This window comes from Lissotriton vulgaris, chromosome 4_1 (genome assembly GCF_964263255.1).
Source record: "Lissotriton vulgaris chromosome 4_1, aLisVul1.2, whole genome shotgun sequence".
In the NCBI taxonomy this organism is placed as follows: domain Eukaryota; kingdom Metazoa; phylum Chordata; class Amphibia; order Caudata; family Salamandridae; genus Lissotriton; species Lissotriton vulgaris.
This window is the reverse complement of record NC_141691.1, coordinates 1631442919-1631464182: the sequence shown is the minus strand read 5'-3', so window position 1 is coordinate 1631464182 and position 21264 is coordinate 1631442919.

Here is a 21264-nt window from a genome sequence, read left to right as displayed (position 1 = left end):
CCAGGAGATCCATATTACAAAAAGCTGGCTCAAACAACTCACTCTGGTTCACACCCGAACTCAGCAAACTACAACAGGGGGCAAAAGATTAGAAAGAATATGGATGAAAGACTTCTCAACAAATAAAAAATCTGACTATAGGGCATCCATCATTTCCTACAATGCCACACTTAAAACAGCACAGGCATCCTACTACGAAGATCATCCTCCTCCAACTCACCCAAAGAAATATTCATGATAGTAAAAAAACTTATGAAAGTCCCAGATCCCTCCCTGGATCCTGATTCTTCGGGCCTCAGTTGTGAGGAGCTAGCGGATTTTTTATCCACCAAAATTCAGCTCATACTGAATTTCCTCCCACAGGTCAATAATGAACACCTTTCCATGCAGCTTAGAGTAGAACCAATGAGTAAGGCCCCCAAGATTGAATCCTTTGTTCCACTCACTGAGGAACTCCTTCCTCCTATCCTTAATATGATCAAGAGTGGTTCCCTCGCTGGACCCGGCCCCATTTAATATTCTAAAGTCCGCCATGCCTATCATCATCCCTCCCATTGTCAATCTAATCAACGCCTCTCTACAATCTGGTTTAGTCCCCCGGGACTGGAAGATTTCTATGGTGAAAGCATTATTGGAAAAACCCCATCTAGATCCCGGGGAGCTGGCCAATTACCGCCCCATTTCCCTTCTCCCTGGTATTAGTAAGGTTGCGGCAAGATATGTGAACCGCCAACTCTCTGCACATCTTGAAACCTTCAAACTACTCCATTGCTCCCAGACGGGCTTTCGTCCTGGCCAGGGCATGGAGACTGCACTAATGGCGGTGGTGGAGGAGTCCAGAAAGATCTTGGACTCCGGAGGGTCTGTAGCCATCATCCTCCTAGACCTTATTGCAGCCTTCGATACAGTGAACCACCGTATCCTGGTACACTGGCTCAAAAAACAAAAAACTGGGAGTGACAGGCAGGGCCCTTTCCTGGCTGGAATCTTTCCTTGAAGGAAGATACTTCCAGGTGTTTGAAGGTAGCACCCATTCACGACCACTACCTCTGCAGTGGGGGGTTCCTCAGGGCTTTCTCTTGAGCCCCACACCTTTTAATGTGTATGTGTCCCCATTGGCTGAGATAGTTGCACCTTTTGGAATTCAACTTATCAGCTATGCGGACGATACGCAGCTTATTGTAGGACTTTACCAGGCAGAGCAGGCTCCCATATACCTGAGTGCCAGCTGGATGAGTTTGTCCCACTTTAAACTTAACGGCGACAAGACGGAGATCATGTTGCTGGGTAACCAAGTAATTTTCAACCCACATACTCTGTGGCCGTCATGTTTGGGACCCGCCCCAATTCCTAAAAAGGAAATAAAGAGCCTGGGCTTCTGGCTTGACAAAAAGCTCACTTTTAGAGCCCAAGCCAGAAAAATAGCTGCTGTTTGCTTTAGCCTGTTGAGGTCAACACTCAAAATACAGCCCCTCCTACCTCAGAGATAAAACAAATCCTAATCCAAGTGCTCATTCTATCAAGGTTGGACTATGGAAGCACCCTTTATTTAGGAGCCCCCACCTCAGTTATCCACAAACTTCAGGTGGTCCAGAACTCGGCAGCAAGACTCCTTACAGGCACAAACAACTGTTCCTCAGCCAAACCGGCCGTAAAAACACTCCACTGACTCCGGATGCAAGAGCGAATACACTTTAAAGCTCTTTGCATCGTACAAAAAAAATTTCAGGGCAAAGGTCCGCGTAATCTTAACTACCGTTTCAAATCCTACAAAGCAACCAGGAGTCTTCGCTCTAATGAAATACATCTGGCCGAGGTCCCCAGAATCAGGGAGTTCCGCACAGGAGGATGCCTTTTGTCCTACAACACATCCATCCGTCAGGAAACCAACCAACTCTCGTTCCGCAGACAATTGAAGACATGGCTTTTCCCATAAATTATATCTGCTCCTTAGCACACGTCCGCAGCGCTGGGATTCCTCGGGGTAGCCATGCACTATATAAGAGCATATTCAATTCAATTCAATTCAACAGTGGAATTTCTCTGTCACCACCTCATATCAATCCAGTAAGTATTGGTGGTATGAAGATTGATGTTTTTGGATACACTGCTATGAGGATAGAGTTTCAAGGGAAAGAAACAATTGGCAAGATTTATGTTACCAAGCAGGGTGACAACTTGTTGGGATGGCGACATCAATGTGACATGAGTATTGTGCTAAACCAGAACGAACTTCACCAAGTCATGTCAGTGAGTAATGATTTTGAACACCAGGATATTTATGAGGAACTTTCTCCAGTTCTCAATGACACATTATGCTTTTTGAAGGAATTTGAACACAAATCTTAGTGAAAAATAATGCCACCCTTTCTTTTCCAAGGATAGGAAGGTTCTCAATCTGATGTTGGAGACACTCAAAGGGGGCTCTACAAGCTGTTGGAGACAGGGTAATTGAGGAAATTAAGTCTTCAGAATGGTTGGCATCGGTAGTACTGGCTCCGAAGGATAGGATTAAAAAGATTAAGATGTGGGTGGATCTCAGGGATTTAAATAAACATATATTAGTGGATTGCAACCATTGCCTAACTTTTCTGAGACCTTGTAGAAACTTAGCCGGCATAACTTTTCAGTCTCATAGACCTTTTAGCCAACTATCATCAGGTTATGTTACATGAAAAGTCCAGGGATCTGACATCTTTTGTCATGCCACTGGGAGGAATCTCACAAGTACTCTTCTATCAAGATGTTATACTTGTTTTTGGAAGTTACATGAAAGAAAACAACAACAATTTAAGAGAGGTGTTGAATAGATTGACTATGTATGGTTTTATGTTCAACAAGGAAACATGCAGATTTAGAGTTACCAGTCTCCTCCTTGGGGCATACCATTTCAGCTGGGTTATTAAACCCAATTTACTATTGGTTGACTCTATTGTTAGAGAACCATAATGACTGGACAAGGACCAAGTCAGATTGTTCCTTGGATTGGCTGAATATTAATTCAAATTCATTGCCAATTTGGGGTGCAACCTGATCATTCATTATTCAAAAAAGGTGTTAGCTTTGATGGAATATGTGCATCTGCTCTTTTAATATGTGAATAAAACATCAGTAGCAAGGCCACGCTCAGTCACTTTGATGTTTTAAAAAAAACAGTGTTAACAACTGATGCAAGTTTAAATGGGTTAGGGTAGTTTTATCGCAAATCATTGATGGTGAGGAAAAGGGGGTTGCCTTTGCCTCATGTACCCTTAAAGGCGCAGAGGAACATTATTCTGTCATTGAGAGAGAGGAAATGGTGTGTGCATAGGCAATCAAACACTTTACATTGTATTTATGGGTGTCTGCCTTCAATGGTTGAGAGTGTTCATAGCCATCTTGTCTAAATGTTTTCCACCAGAAAGTGCAATGATATTATACCAAGAATTTAAATATGGGTGGAATGTTCGACTGAATTCAATTTCCAAGTGTAATACATACCAGGGATCAGGAATAAAGTGGCAGCTTTTCTTTCATGCTTGCCCACTGAAGGAGAAGATGAAGTTCCTGACATCAGTTTGGTTGGTTGGGTGCATGAAAAGGCAATCTCTGAAGAGGAGTGAAAATTAGCAAGGGAGGAAGATGATGAAAGAAAAACCCTTGAAGATTTGGTTGTGAGAAGGTGGCTGGAGTACAAAAATACCCCTGCATTTTTGAAGGGATTCTGGACTGTGAGAGAAGAGTTGTATATGATTGATGAACAACCCTTCAGAGGGGTGAGAGTTTGAGAGATAAAGTGATTAATTTGCTATATGAGGGCCATCTAGGCAGAAATCTCACATAATGAGGGGTTAGAGAGACATACTGCTGGTCTGGATTAGACCTAGATGTAGAGACTGTTGTTAAAGATTTTGATCTGTGTGCTCAAAATGATAAAAACAAAGTAGTATTAAAGACACCAATGTCATCTATTGAGATTCCTGAAACACCTTGAAAGAAATTGGGGTTGGATTTTATGGGACCTTTTGGGCTTTTACCTGCCAGTAAATGCAATGCAATGTTATTGGTGGATTACACCTCAAAGTGTGTGATGACGAAGTGCGTAGGGTCACTGGATACCAAGGTGGAGATTGAATTTCTAAGGGTACAGTATTCACTGAAAGGCATCCCCAATCATCTTATTACAGACAATGAGGTCCAACTTATGCCCCAAGCAATGCAAGCATTTTGGAATGGGTATTCCATTGTTCATTGTAAAACAGTGTTGTTTTTGCCCTAAGCTAATGGCCTTGCTGAATGCATGAACAGAATGGTTCAACCTTGTGCTTAGAGGCCCTTTGAGAACACGACACCTTTGACAGATGTGCTTTCAGAAATGTGGTGTATACATAGTAATACTCCAAGTTCCATAACGTAGGTGCCCTCTTTTATGCTCTACAAAGATGAATCCGGTATAGATGGATGAGCTCCTTCAGAGCGAAGATCCTGGGTAGGACATGAATAACCTTTCTGTGTTAAGGAGAAGTTACCAGGATAAGTACAGATTAAAATATGACGACTAGGACAGCGTTACTAATCCACAATGGTGTGTGGGTAATAAAGTGCTGATCACAAAACTGGGCCGTGTAAGGAAGGATAGGTCTAAATTCATGATACCTTTTGTGATTCGTATGGTCAAGAATAATGTTTTAGTTTTAGACAACAGTGATGTGTGGAGTATGTCCAGGGTGCTGAGGTGGCAGGATGTTACCAATGCTGACAACGCTATGGGTATTGTTCCTGCAAATATTGACCAAAGGTTTGACGTACCTTCTCATGATAACAGGAGAAACACACAGCATTGCAGGCCAGTATGGTGGGAAAATTATGTTTCTTGAGGAGTTCATTCTGAAGTTGTGCAATTTTGTTTTCGTACAACTGATTTAGATGTTTAGTATATACTACTACATTTGCTGTTCTATTTTTTGTATTGTCTATTTGCTTTCTTGTATAGTTGTTATAAGTTGGCCAGGATGTTTTAGGGAAAAGGATGTGTTGTGGATTCTTTTATATTATTGGATGTAGCTTTCAGAATGGTAGTACGTAGAAGAAAACATTGACATCAGGTGAGTTCTGTAGTGTCAGTTTAAACCTGCAAGCTGCCCTGGATGGTTGGTGTGGCTTATGGTGAATGAAACAACCGTGTTCATCTAGTAATGGATGGCATCTTGCTTTGCAACAACTTAATAATATCTAAGCAAAACCATTGGGACTTGATGGAGAGCCTGAATTAGCAACAATAGTAATTTAGTCCATCATTTTTACGGTTATTAAATTTAACATTGAAAACACAAATAAGCATGGAAAAAATAAGGTTAACCCCTTGCGCACTGTGATAATTCTCCCACTGTGCGGGAGAATTAATGAGCGGGTGGGGTTTGGAAGGCCCCCGGCCGTCCTTAGCACATGCGCACCGTGAGGTATGATGGCCGTGGCCTGCCCTAAGCACCGAAGGGGTTAAGTTAAGTGAATATCTGTAAGGGGCCCAGTAAATGATAAAAGAGTGACAATGTATGTTATCAAAGTCATATAGCATTCCCACCAAAGGTAACATCGTATATTGAGAGCACCCCCAAATACCCAAAAATATACCCACTCAGCACTCAATGGGGTGGGGAACCTCAGTCCCCCTTCGTTTTTACTGGTAGCAGCCAAGCTACAGATAAATCAAAGCAAATAGGGTTCATTTCTGCATTTCCTTTCAGGTAGAGATCCCAGCTGCAGTCCAATAATCAAAGAAAGTCCTGTGTAGATGTTGATGCCTTAAGCCCATCTGAACAGGGCAAAACCTCAGACCAGTATTAAGAAAACAGTAGCACTGAGAAAACCCTATAGAGAAAAAAATAAGATTGAGGTACTGGCCCTATAGCACACCCAGGGCCCATACGTATCATTTGTATCACGCCCAATGGTCCAAGCGGTGAGGCTTCATCCCTGTATCGCACCCATGGGACAAGTGTACCGACTGTGTTAAGCACAGCCTTCCAAGCGATTGACTACCTTCAACTTGTGTAGTGTGTTGACTATAGAAAAAAGGTGACCTCTGCAGGATTGTCTTCAAGGCCGATTTATGTCAGTGGCAGGGTGCTCAGGTTACATTTTTGCACTTATTCCTAGTTTTCTATACGCCAAATGCTGGGACTAACGATCAGATGTAGTCTTTTACCCACCGGTGACTTCAGGACAGACCTCTGCCCTGCGGATTCAGCAGGGCTTTCAATCAATTATGGGGTCTTCTCACCTTCCTTCCTGTGCAGAAGTGAAACTGTCTGGGTGGGGGCCTTTCCTCTGGCTGCAGTTGGGTTTGAAGAACCAATCTCTCCTATTTGGCTCACGAAAATGTTGCCCAAATGTGAGTTTACCTTGAAAAAACAGAGATAAGAGGCATTTGGCAAAACAGGAACAGTTAATTTAACCAAACACTTTGGCTGGAAGAACAGTTCCAGAACAATTCATAGATCCTTTTTAGGGCAAGGAATGTGGGCCTAGTCATGGAGTCATAAATTACCCCCACCTGATAACAAATGTAAGTGGGTCTCTAACTTCGGTTGACATTGAGTAGAGTGTCTTGATGTCCTATATGGAAAGTGTGTGATCACTGTGTGTGTTGTGTCCTGATTGGCTGAGAGTTTCTAACTTTATGTGGCATCTAACATTATGGTGTTTTGGGAACGTGCACCCATCCAGCCATGTACACTTTATTGGGGCCTCTCTCCCCAGACCATTTTGGTGTCACTGCCTATCTGTGAGATTAATCAGGGTTTTTCCTGTTTGTGGACTTCTTCTGCTGGTTATTTGCCACCCCACCTATGATCTGTCAAACAGTTGCCTGAGTCCTAGGTTACAGGTCCTGCCTGACCATGTATTTCTGAGTCCGGGTTCATGGAGATGTCATATTGGAGGATATCAGCAACAGTAATTTGATTTTGTTTTTATAAATAAATGTATCATTGCATACATCAACATTGACTATTTTAACATTAACAAAGTAAAATGTGCCAATTGAGTGTAAGCCACTTTTACCATATTTACAGGACAGAGCACAAGCATATTAGTGCTGGTCAGCAGGGGTACGGTCCACAGAGTCCTAAAGCCAAAATAAATGAGATCTTCAAAATGTGATGATGAAAGCGAAACATTTGTGGGAAGACCCCCTAAGGCTAAAAGGTTTAGCAGCTGGAATTTGTGAATTTAGATTTTTAATAAATATTAAGGTAAAGTAACTTTTAGATAGTTATCATGTATCTGCATGAGCTTCCAGGAACCTAATTGGCAATAATTCTCCAGCTACTCACAGTCAGTGCTTAGCCTTGAATGAGGTGTGAATTTCCTTACAGGAATATACAATAGGCTGACCTGAATGGGTAGGGATGACTCCTCAGAGCTCAATAGAATATGCAGGGTTGTGGCTGTGCCCCTCGTGTTGTCACCCAAGTGTCAAATTCATCATTACAGGTCTATCTAAAGCACATGTAACTGTTTTGTGCCCTGAAAACGGAGCAATCAGGGTGCCAGGACAATTCTTGTGTCCCACATGTCTAGGTACTAGAGTACTCTGCTTTTGTCCTACCAGACTTCAGACTCTGAGTTTCTTTTTTGTTGTAGGTACAGTTTCTGCTTCAAATTGGATTTTAGTGTTAGATGTGGGAGGACACTAGGGATTTCCAAAGTACACTCCTCATACACACCCACAGGCCTCAGAGCTCACATTTAGTGTGACCAGAGGCGTTTGCCATTTGAAAAGGTCCCGACGAATAGCATGTTGGGGCTCTTTGCAGTAAATCAAACAGGAACTACTGCAAAAATAGGTAGGTCTGGACGTTTTAAACTTTACTCAATTGGTCAAGGGGAACTAGGAGTGTCTTTGGGTGTTGAACTCTACGCACTCAGCAGGACACACCCTCGACCCCCTCTTCACTACAGGAAACTCCATCACCTTCAGCCACACCAACGAACTCCCATGGACCGACCATCGTTGCGTCCACTTCACCTTCAGAACACCCACCATCCACAGACACCAGCACCTGCTTCCACAAAGAAACTGGACCAAAATCACCGATGACCAGCTCACCTCCTCACTCAACAACTCCACCCAAACCATCGCGGAAAACGACGAACCCCAACACCGCAGCCCGAACCCTGCATAGATGGATCTCGGACAGCACCAACACCATAGCCCCCCTCAAGAAAAACAACAATACCCGTGCCAAGAAAGCCAGATGGTTTACCACCGAACTTCGAGAGTCCAGGTGCACATGCCGCCGCCTCGAAAAGGCCTGGAGAAACATCAAATCCACAGAAGCCCACAACAACTTCAGAGACGCCACCAACGCCCACCATCAACTCATCAGAGAAACGAGGAAAAAAGCGATTGAAGACAGAATCTCCACCCACGCACACAACAGCAAGGAACTCTTCAGCATCATCAAGGAGTTCGCCCAACCCACCAGCGAGTCTACCGACATCCCTTCCTCACAAGACCTCTGCGACAAACTCAGCATCTTTTTCCACCACAAAATCAAGAGCATCTACGAGAACTTCGACGAAGACAACCAACACACTGAACCCTCACCAACCACCCCCGACACCCGGAAACCAGCGATTGATGACTGGACAGCCCTCACCACCGAAGACACACTGAAGACAATGAAGTCAATCCACTCAGGGGCCCCCACGGACCCCTGCCCCCACCACATCTTCAACAGAGCCGCCAACACCATCGCACCCATGCTCCACCAAACCATCAACCGCTCCCTGGCGACCGCCTCGTTCCCCGGCGACTGGAAACATGCCGAGGTCAACCCCCTCCTAAAGAAACCCTCAGCGGACCCCACCGACCTCAAAAACTACAGACCCATCTCCCTGCTCCCGTTCCCAGCGAAAGTCATTGAGAAAGCCATCAACCGCCAACTCGCCACATTCATTGAAGAACACAACATCCTCGACTCCTCCCAATCCGGCTTCAGAAAAAACCACAGTACGGAAACCGCCCTCCTCGCCGCAACAGACGACATCTGCACCTTACTGGACAAAGGAGAAACAGTAGCCCTCATCCTCCTCGACCTATCAGCGGCGTTCGACACAGTCTCCCACCGCACCCTAATACGCAGACTCTAAGATGCAGGAATCCAGGACAAGGCCCTCGACTGGATCTGCTCCTTCCACTTCGGCAGGACGCAGCGGGTCAGACTCCCCCTTTCCTCTCGGACCCCACACCTACCACCTGCGGAGTCCCCCAGGGCTACTCCCTCAGCCCGACGCTCTTCAACGTCTACATGGCTCCACTTGCCCCCATCGTCAGAACCTACGGACTCAACATCGTGTCATACGCAGACAACACCCAGCTCATCCTCTCGCAACTTTCGAGAAGGCATGGAAGCCGTCGCCAAATGGATGAAAAACAGCTGCCTACAACTAAACACCAACAAAACAGAAGTACTCATCATGGGCCCAACCCCTGACGCCTGGAGCGACACCTGGTGGCCCACCGCCCTCGGAAACCCGCCAACCCCCACAGACCACGCACGCAACCTGGGAATCATCCTGGACTCCGAGCTCAAAATGGACCGCCAGATCAACTCTGTCTCATCTTCCTGCTTCCACACCCTCGGCCTCCTTCGTAAGACCTTCAAATGGATCCCCCTCGAACACCGAAAGACAGTCACTCACGCCCTGGTCACCAGCAGACTCGACTACGGCAACGCACTCTACGCCGGAATAAACAAAAACCTCACCCGCAAGCTACAGAACATCCAGAACGCCGCCGCAAGACTGGTCATCAACCTGCCAAAACACTGCCACATCTCCCAGCACCTGCGCACACTCCACTGGCTCCCCGTCGAGGCGAGAATAACCTTTAAGATGCTCACCCACGCACACAAGGCCCTCCACGGCACCGGACCAGCATACCTGAACAGCCGACTCAAATTCCACGCACCCCAATGGACCCTACGATCAGCCCCGCTTTCCTACGCCGAGGTCCCCCGCACCAGAAAGACCAGATTAGGAGGCCGCTCCTTCTCCTTCCTCGCGGCCAAAGCATGGAACGCCCTTCCGCTCCACCTAAGATAGACAACATCGCTCCCAATCTTCGCAAGAAACCTCAAAACCTGGCTCTTCGACAGACCCCCTCCTTGATGGAATGGAACCTGCACCCCCCAAGCCCCCCACCTCTAGCGTTTTGAGACCCTTACGGGTGAGTAGTCGTGCTTTAACATAATCCTGATTGATTGATTGATTGAACTCTACAAAGCTGGCTCATAACCCATCCATCCTCAGAACACTGCTAAGTCTACGAAAGGATACCAAGTGGACTGACTGTGTAAAAGAACTGAGGATGTTGATGGTTGGTGCCCATCCACTTGAAATCCACGTACATAGAGAGCATCTTCCTAGGCAGTTTTAGTTCACTACTAGGTCCACCTTTATGTATATTTTTTGCACTGCGCCCTCACCACATTATACTTTCACATATGGGATTTTAGCATCCTAGTTACTCTAGGGAACATCTATAAAACATCCCTGAGCTCCTCCCTCACAGTGAGGGAGTTGTAGCCCTCAGCAGGACCAGGTCTCCTGCTGGGAGGAGGAACCCATATGATGAAGCATGTTACCCACGGGTGAGTGAGGGTTCTAGTCCTCAAGGGATAATCCACCCTTTAGGCTATAATTTTCCAACATTAGTACAAGAGGTTTTCTTATGTATATCACACACAATTATATGTGCTAAGCAGACTAGGGATAGTATAGTGTCACAGATGTGGATGACTCCCACACCACGCATAGAGCAACTAAACCACCTGAATCATCCACACCCCACACACAGAAGCCCCTGCCAGAGGTACCCCCACATGGGATGCCCTTTACACTCACAGAAACAGCAACCCATTCAGCCTAACGTTGCGCACACATTTGAATCATTTCTCAGAGCTGTGGCATATCCTCTACACAACTGCTGCAGTTCAGGAGAGTGCTGGTTCCATGAGACACACCAAGGCAATGGCAAGCCATACCGGGGACATGCACAACCCCATCACGTGGAACTCTACTGTGCATTTATGCTGCATTTACTGGGCACAGGGCCACTGGCAGTGCTGCGGATCAATTACCGGCTCAGCTTCCAAATTGCCTGCGTCACCTGCGTCCAACCCTGGTTCCACTGCTGAATATGCACATTCAAGTGTACAATGGAAGTCTGCCTATTTAACATAACCGTAGATGAATTGGATTATGACTTGAGTGTGCGCCCTCTGTTGGAACACAAACAGGAATGTAACCGAGACAGCCGTGCATGGGATGCCTTCACATACTGCGTATGTATTGGCAGTCGTGCATGGGGGATTGCATAAGTCCTTGTGTGCAGTGACCAGATAGAGGTGCTCCCCTATTGGGCTGTATTGCAAATTGGTGAAACAGCATGGGATGAGCACACCTGTCCAGACCACTTAATGGATTGGTTCACCTTGGTGTTCCTTGAACACAACAATGACGTACTATTGGAACACATTGCACATGAAGCAGCGTGGGCATTCAAGGACGAGTAACTATGTCCCTGCAGCCACATCCGATTGTTACCCACAGCACATGTCCCAACAACTTGTTGCTTCGTGGGGATTGCTCACATGTCCCACCACAACCGAGGACACGTCTGCCATCGTCTGGATTCTGAATGCATGTGCGTGGCACAACATGTGTGTAAACACACCTGTGCAAGGTGAGGCAGGTCCATGATCGGAGCAACACAACGTCGGTTGGCAATGTTGCAATTTTGACACACTGCTGGGGGAGAGAACATACATGGCAATGTAGCACAACATGTGAACCTGTGGGACCCTTTCACCTGAACACTGTCAGCTGAGCAGACAATCGGAGCACTCCGGTTGCAGAGCCCTATGTAGATCCCATGAGCAGTGAGTCGAGCCCCCTCACACTGGGCTATGGCCAGATGCCAAACAACACATGACTCATCCAGCAGGGCAAGGTGGGCTGAGAGCGTTGCCATCCGTGATGATTGTGGTACATTTTTGCACCACCATTCCCTGAACCTCGACAAGTACCCATGCTGCATGCAAGTTTCTGAAGCATGTCCCTGACTGGTGTGGCTGTTGCCTCGTCCACATTGACACGCACATCCCAATAAATTCTATGCCACCCCACTGGTGTCTAAGTGTGAGGTGTGTTGATTTGATTGTCCACTCGTGTGCCACAATGAGCATCGTCCCTACACAGTGAGGAGCTGACTGATGCATGTGAATTGGGGGTGGGTCCCTTTTGCAAGTTCAACCTCTGTGAGCCAGACATTAGTTTGGGATAGGTGCTGGTCTACAGGTGCACTTTCGTGACTTCAGTGATGTGAGTATGGTGTTCAACCTCTGACCATGTGGAGCAATGTCATATATCATAACAGAATGTTTCCAGACAGATGTGTGTAAGTAGATATGCGTCGTGAAGTTCTGTTGTCACATGTGATGTAGGACACCACTCCTGACCTGCTACAAAATTAGTCACTCCTACATACAGCCCTATTCAACACAAGGATGTGTGCCTACATTGGGGGTTTGTGAGATTGTTGTTGATGTGCATCGGGGCCACACTAGTACTCACATTCAAAGTCATCCAATTTGCCAAGTGTCTCAGGGATACACATGCGCATAGATGTCAGTTACCATGTTGTACCTTCATGTGCAATCATTGTCCCTATATCCAGTCTTTCTTCCATACGTGAGTAAAAATAGTATTGACACATCTGTGTGATTCAGAATGTTTTAGTCACATTTAGGTGATTGATGGGGCTGGAGCTGTGCATGGCCATCCAAGCCCACATCACATGGAAGCCCAGTGGTGGGCAAACCACAGTCCTTTGGGGATTGAGAAGTGATTAGGAGGTGGGAGGGTGCAGCCCGCAGCAGGATTGCTGTGTTATTGGCCAGCAGTGATGAAATGGGAGTCCGTGTTGGGGTCCGGGTGAATGTTGCTGAGGGTTCTGGGGATCAGTAGAATGTGTTTTCCAGGGTATGATGCATAGGTCATCACCAGGCAGGGTCAGGGCATATGGCATTGCTGTATGCTACTGCCTCCTTCCTCACAAAGAAATTCCCATCCCCTTCTTACTCCCCTGATACGGGTTCTGTGTCCGGTGTGTGTGGTGGGGTGATGGCTGCATCACTGTGTGCCACTTACACAACAGACTGCAAGGGTGATGGAGCAGCATCACTGTGTGCCACAGACACATCAGGGGCTGGAGCTGTATGTGTCTATGTTCTCGCTGCAGTCAACTGGGAGCGGCTCAGTGGCAGCAATTGCAAGATGAAGTACTGCAGGGCTTTGAAGTTCCCAGTACTACCCGCTGGTGTCCAGCCGTGGGAGACATACTTCCAGCCTGCATCTGCTCCATGGTCTCCATTAGCCTCTGCATCTGTGCCAACTCTGTGCTGTAATCGCTGATGCCTGTGTGACCTGACAGTTCTTGTAGTAGATTTATGACCCCAGCGTGGTCAGCCAAGGTCTGTGGTGGATCATGGTGTGTACAAGGGGTGTCCGTAGTCCCTGATAGGACTCAGACACCCACGTATGGCATTGAGTCTGGCTGCCACGAGTTTGAAACCCACCCGCAGCTGTTCATCCAACTCCACCTGGCAACTCCCCACATATTGTTGGAACTCCATGTTTTGGTCAGGGGAGTGCTGGGAGACAGCTGTGGTGGTGTGTGTTTCCTGCTGTGTGGTCTGTGTAGGTGGTGGGCTCCCCTCTGGGCAGCTGGCCTGCCCTGCTCCAGGGGATGGGGTGTGGAGGCTGTCCATTATCCTTTGGAGGGTGTCTTGACATAGGTGCAGGTTCTGCTCTTCATCATCAATGGTGTGAGGTGTGGTGTGCCCTGCAGGAGGTGTTGTTTGTCCCTCTGCAATGTGAAAGGGGAGATGCAGGTTAACAGAGTAACACATGTATGTTGAAGATTTGCAGAAGTTAACATTCAGACTGCATGCCAATGTACATTGTCACCATTGTAGTAGAGCTGGCTATTTGATGACAGTCAGTGTATTTTTCGGCTACATGACGGATGTGTGGTAGTAACTGTGCATTATCATCACACGGTGTCAGGCAATGCCAGATGTGAGTGGACAGTTACTACGCATGTGCGGGACCTGTTGTGAGGCGTGGCCTATGCTGTTGGTTTTGCACTTTGTATCACATTGCCGTCATTGCTGATGTTCTGTGATTGCTATGTGTGTGTGCTGTATTGTGGGGGAGTTGCCCCTGCAGCTTTGATTTCGTGTAGCCTTCTCTTTTGAGGGGGAGTGCCTTTTAATTGTGTGCTTTTTGGGGTCTGATTTTTTTTTGACTTGGGTCATATGTGCTCTCTGAGAGACTTTGTGGCCTTGTGCATCGTTTGTCTGCTGCGTGCATCGTACGGCATGGCTTGTGTGTGCATGTGGACGTGTCAGAGTGTGACCTGCTCCTTTACGGCTGTGATACGCACTGGGCTACCTCCATGTCCATTCATAATCCATATCATGTTTTTGGGCTGCTGCCATGCTATTGGGCATGCATTGCTACTTGCAGAGTCAGTGTGGGTCACAGAGCTGCTGCTTTGTTGGATTCACCACATATGCATGGGTCGGTTGTGATACTGGTGATATGGAGAGGGCCCTTTAGTGCACATTGTGGACAGAGACCTGCTTGGCGTTTCTATGTGTGCTGCAGTGTGCCAAGGCAATCAGTGACATGTTCCACAATCATTGTGGGTGTGCAGTGTGCTACACATAATTGTGCATGCGTGCCATTGTGCCCATCTCCCCCGTCCCCCTGTCCCTGTTCGTTACTCACCCTGTTGCTGTTGGGTCCAGTCATATTGTGCTGTTTCCAAGCCCCCAATTCCTGCCACCATCTCCACACTGCTGACTGTGGCTGGATATTAAAACCAAGTAGCAAGACGCTATAAGGGTACATCTTTGTAAAGTCTGACTAGGAACCTGATGTCGCAGTGTCCTTGACATTTATATCAAGGAAGGAGGCATTTTTCCCCCAACTCAAAGGCAGTTTTGCTTTGAAGAAGCCTTTTGGGAAGACAGCTAATATATTCCTGATGAAGGCGGCTATAATTTAGTGTGTCCATCGAAACGCGTTGAAATATAGGGAGAAGTACAATGCAGATTGTTAAAGGATTATTCCCACAGTTGCGGAATATTAATTCTTACTGTGTACCTCCTTTTTTTAGTAACAGGAAGTGTTTATGATTTCTTGTATATTATTTGTTCCTGTATATATTGTCTGTGTTCCCAATTTTAATTATGCTTTTACTTTAACTGGTTTTAAAAAAAAAAAGATTACATAAATAAACTGTGCAAACTGAATGTATTTGTTGTTATAGAGTTGTGTTACTATAATTCTTACATTGCTTCAATAGATAGGCCTCTATGTTTTAATTGGATGTGTGTATGTGGCTGAAAGGATTGGTGTCTCTGTATTAAGGTGCCCAAAGGGAATCTTTTATGACATAAAGTCAGTTCTGGTACCCTACCCCATTGGTTCTGGGGTCCCTCTCTCTTTTATTAGAGCTCCTCCAGTGACCTCCTCGACACTCCGACTGCATTGACGTTGGTGACGATGGACTGCCATATTTCCGTTTGGGTTGCCAGTGCCGCAGAGGAGGTGCTGAACAATTGTTGATGGTATCCTATGACCTCTGTGACGATGATCCGGTCCTCCTACAGACTGAACCCCGTCTTCCTCTTCCTCTTATCCTTGCCCTTCCCCGAACAATGAGTTCCATGCTGGTCCTCCGTGGGGCTTGTGGGGTTCAGCTTGTCCTCTGCAGTCGGTCCGGTTGCATCCATTGTGCTACGCAGTTAGAATTGGTATTTTTGTTTTATTTTTTTTCTTTTATAGTGCATTTTTCCACAAGACGCAAGTGATTTGCAGGCCTGTGGCTGGTTTTCTCTGATTTTTGTCCCGCGATTTGCCTCATCGCATGATTTTTGCATTTGGGTATTGCATATTTGGGGCTTGGCATTGATTTTCACGTGGACATTTGCCACGTTATCTGGTGTCTATCACATGCTATCGCCTTGTTGTTGATTCCACGCTGACATGGGGTAATTTTCCTGCGATAGGCTGTGATGTTGAAAGTTGCATTACGCTACTCTTGCAGTAGTTATCACACATTCTTGTGAATATACCCCTGAGAGTCTAAATGCTTTCCTGAACTCTGATGGCCTTGGAAGTATAATCATGAGGTTGATTGGGCACCAAAAGCACTTTGAGAAGATTTTGAAGACATTTGCCCCAGACCTTCAGAGAAAATTGATCACAAAAAGTATAGGACCGGCAATTTCACAACATCGGATTGGCCTCCAGTTTTGTACTATGTGGTAAAACCATTTTCCTTAAAGAAATGACAAAGTCCCATTTCAGATTGGTATTTAGAAACTTGTTCAAACGTCTCTCCTTGCAGGCACAAGCAGGGCTAATAAACTTATTGTGTCCGGTCCACTCTCCATCATGATCAGCCTCAAATTGCGTCTAGGCCCCGGCCTACAAAGACCATTGACTACCATTGACCATTTGCACTTTTTGGTGCTATTTTCACATAATATTTAATAAATGAATATATATATGGTTACCCTTATTTGATTAAGTCAGTCCTATCAACAAACCACTTTCTCACACCAGGGTCCTGATTCACTTACACCGTTGTGAAACTTTACTGCTTTTCAATATTCCCTAAGTGCTGAGTTTTACAACTCTGCCCTCAGTATACTTATCTGTGCAGAGTTCTCCGCACCAAGAGACTCCGCATTTGGGGGGAGAACTCTGCACACAATAAGTATAAAGTCATAAAGCCCCACATATAGTTTGTGAATACTAGAAAGTAGTAAACTTACACAAAAGTGTTAGTTTACCTTTGTGAAACAGTCCTAAAGTTTGCACAAATAAAGAAAGAGTGTTTTATAAAACTGAACTTGGTGTATGAAACAATTAAAAAGAAAAACATCTTCCAATGATACTGCACACCACAAGAGAATTTTATTAAACAGTGCAGGCTATGCCAACAAGTCTAGCTTATTTTTGTTTGCATATTTGCTAGACTGATTGATTGATTGATTGACTTCATCAATGTTACATGTTAGAGGCAAAAGGGCCACAAGGGGTAAGTGGCACAGAGTAAGGCTGTAGAGTGCGGTTAAGTATGGAGGTGAGCTTATGGTAACAGAGGGTTTGCAGCAGGCAGGTGGAAATATAGAGGTTGCGTGGCAAAGGAAGCATAATACACTGATGTCCTTCAGGAGGTACACTGGGAGCTGTAGAAGTTTCCAAAGGTACACAGAAAGGTACTTAGAGCGCTTCAGGACAGCACACAGAACGTATAGCGGGGTAGCATGCAGAAGAGCAGCGAGTTGATGGGGATGAGACAATGCATTGCAAAGAATGGCTGCAGTTGATTGGGGTGAAAGAGGGGGCCAGCAGGGGTACAGAGGGGCACCAGGCACAAGGTAGGGCATCTGAGGGACTGAAATAGGCCTGGGAAATCAGGATTCCACACAACTAACATCATACACATGTCTACATAACCAATACCCTGCTCATATGTAGACACAACTATCATCATGCACAATATACTCACCACCATACATCCACACAACCAACATTATATATCAACACTCTACATTAGCATAACCAAAATGATATGCCAACACACCAATCATCTATCTCAACAGAGCCAGCATTACACGCCATTTGTCATGTGTTAACACATATATCATCAAATGCCAGCAAAACCACTGTCATACATAAACGCAACAAATATCATCCATCATCAGATGGTAACACAAGCAACAATATAGATCTACACAATCACAATCGTAAGCATACCTTCACTAAGTACCTCCAGGTGCCAGCTTCTCTACCACCATATGGTATATGATAACACATCACGATCATACGCCAAAAAAGCTACAATTTTACTTCAACACAACCAGCTTAATAATGTAACACACCAACCATTAGACCTCACCACACCTAAAATAATATGGCTACACAACCAAAATTAAACATCAACACATTCACCATCATACCACGCAACCAACATCCTTAGTCAAGAGTAGGGGTGCACAAGCATCATTTGATTCACTTTTGCGTAATAAAAAAATGTCAGCAAAATTACATGAAATTTTGCTCAACTGCACAAAAATCAAATCCATCTTTTCATGCTATATTGAAGAGCAAAATGTATCCTTGCTTCAATTTGTTGCTTGAGGACGCATTTACAGATAACACTTGGAACAAAAGCTGCTTGAATACTACTGTTCTGTTATGTTATCAGTAAATATTTATCGCAGATGGCACATAATCACATGCAGTGGTGTAATTATATAATTTATTGAATTTTGCATAACAAGCATAACACAAAATCCCTGAAACTGCTTAATTTCACATTCGGCAAAGCCTATTCAAGAGACTCACCACTACACATCGACACAAACAAAATCATCCACCAAAACACCAACATATCCACTCTCATAGGTTAATGAACCAACCTTCATATGTCCACATGCAAACACACACACACCATCATATGCCTATACACACATCATAGTTCCAGGCATCCCATCATACACCAGACCACTCACCATCATATGAATTCATAGTCATCATCATACATCAATACAACCAACATCATATATAAAGACAACCATCAAACTTGCACACATATAATATCATACACCAATATACCCACATAAGTCCGCACAGCCAACACCAAATGACCATCATACATCAACACAGCCAACATCACACATCCACAATGTCAACTGCATATGCCAAAACAACCACCATATGTACACAGAGCCAACATCATGGGCCAACACACCCAGCATAATATGCTACTAAATAAGTAATCATATGCCCAAACACCCACCATAATACAACAATATAGTCACCAACATCTTAAGTCAACATACTCATCAAAATAATTTGAGACACTCAAAGTAATACAGTTATACAACCACATAATACATTTACACAACCCACAATATATGCAAACACCCCCAGATACATAAACATCCCATATCATAAATCAGCACACCAAAAATCATATACTAAAATCTGATCTATCCCTCATCCTATACCTCTAGATTTGGACTTTGATTTGTTAAAAGGTAATTTGGACATTAATATAATTTCTATGGCTCTCAAATCATTGAAACTATGTAAAACACCAGGGCCAGATGGTTTCACTGTAGAATTTCATCTTCATTTCTCTGAAATCCTCCTTCCTCATTTATTCCGCTTCTATCAGCACTGTATTACCACTATTTAGTGCCAAAGGAAAGGGTTCTACGTGCGAGGGAGTGATTGCGCTCAGCTGAGTACCTGTCTATGTGGTTTGCAATTTGATTGATGCTGTGGTGCTACGAGGAGAGGGGCGACCCTAATAACCCCTCAGAAGCTGTTGTACAAGACAACACCTGTAGTTAAAGAAATACAAACCCTGTGCACACACACGTAAATCAACATATAGTATGTCCAAATTCAGATAATCCACAATAATGAGAAGGAGAAGAAAAGTTGAAGCCATGTTGGTCTTGATGCTTTAATACTTGAAACTACACAGCGCTAGCCGACACGTGTTTCGTAGAAGTAAACATACACTCGGTCTCTTCAGGGCTGGAGATAAGATAAAATATACTCACGACTGACTAATACGCACGGAACCTGGGCTTCATCCTGGACTCCTCCCTCTCGATGACCAGACAAGTCAATGCCGTCTCATCATTGTGCTTCAACACCCTGCGCATGCTCCGAAAGATCATCCGATGGATCCCCACCGAAACCAGGAAGAGGTTAACCCAGGCACTCGTCACCAGCCGACTGGACTACAGTAACACCCTCTACGCCGGAACCACAGCCAAACTTCAGAAAAGACTCCAACGCATCCAGAACGCCTCCGCACGACTCGTCCTGGAAATCCCCCGACACAGCCACATATCCGGCACCTGAGAGACCTGCACTGGCTCCCCGTCAGCAAGAAGATCACGTTCTGACTGCTCACCCACGCACACAAGGCCCTCCACGACCTGGGCCCCAAGTACCTCAACAACCGCCTGACCTTCTACACGCCCACCCGCCAGCTACGATCGACCAGCCTCGCCCTCGCCGCCGTTCCACGCATCCGCAGAGCCACCGCCGGAGGAAGATCCTTCTCCTACCTGGCAGCCAAGACATGGAACTCCCTCCCCATCCACCTTCGGCAAACCCAGGACCATCTCTCCTTCAGGAAGCAACGCAAGACCTGGCTTTTCGAGCAGTAACGGACCCCTCTCCCCCAGCGCCTTGAGACCCTTCCGGGTGAGTAGCGTGTTAAACAAATTTCATGATTGACTGATTGATTGAGCCAGTACGTCAGTACATACAACATCCCTCCGGATGCAATTCCACACATCACCTGGCTTTGTTGTGCGTAGGTCTAGAGTTTGTGTGGCGAACGAAAACTTCCTCGAAGGCTTGAGGACGTGACATTAGCATGCAAGAATAAAGAAGCATGCAATTGAACTCTAGTCTATTGTTCACAAGCATACTACAGTTTATTACTATAGTATCGGATTGTGTACATTCTGCTTAATAATCTTAGAGGCAACGTAAATCAAGAAGTATTTACTTTCAAAGACATTTGTTAAGTAATAATATTATTATTCAAACCACAATCCGGTAGTCTTAATGTATGGACTCTTACATCCTATCTATATCGATGTAACACATCAAGAGGTGATCCTGAACAGGATATAGTGCCACCAAAAGTGCCGGTGATGAGTCGAGTGAAATAAGAGGAAAGCCCGGGCCTCCATTCGAAAAATCTTCTATTGAAATCAACCCTGTGCCAGTGTAGTTTCACACTCAAGTGAAGTGCTCCTATGCGTAACGGGATTCACATTACATACCTTACTTCAAATGGAAGCAAGTGGATCAATCCCTATTAGAGAACAAGAAGGGGGAGAAGTCTATTTAGTTTCTCATGGAGGGGATGAGGGCAAATTTGATAAAGGCCATCGGAGCACTCTATTTGTCAGATCGATACCAGTTATGACACAAATCAATTGGCATATGTCACAGTCCCAATTTCTATGAACAATCAGTCCAGTCTTGAAATTATATAACACTATGACTTCCACTCATAAGTCTCGCCGGACAATTTTGTAAAAAATAGGGCATTTTGTAAAAATAGGGCATGGAGATTATCCATAATCCCTACTA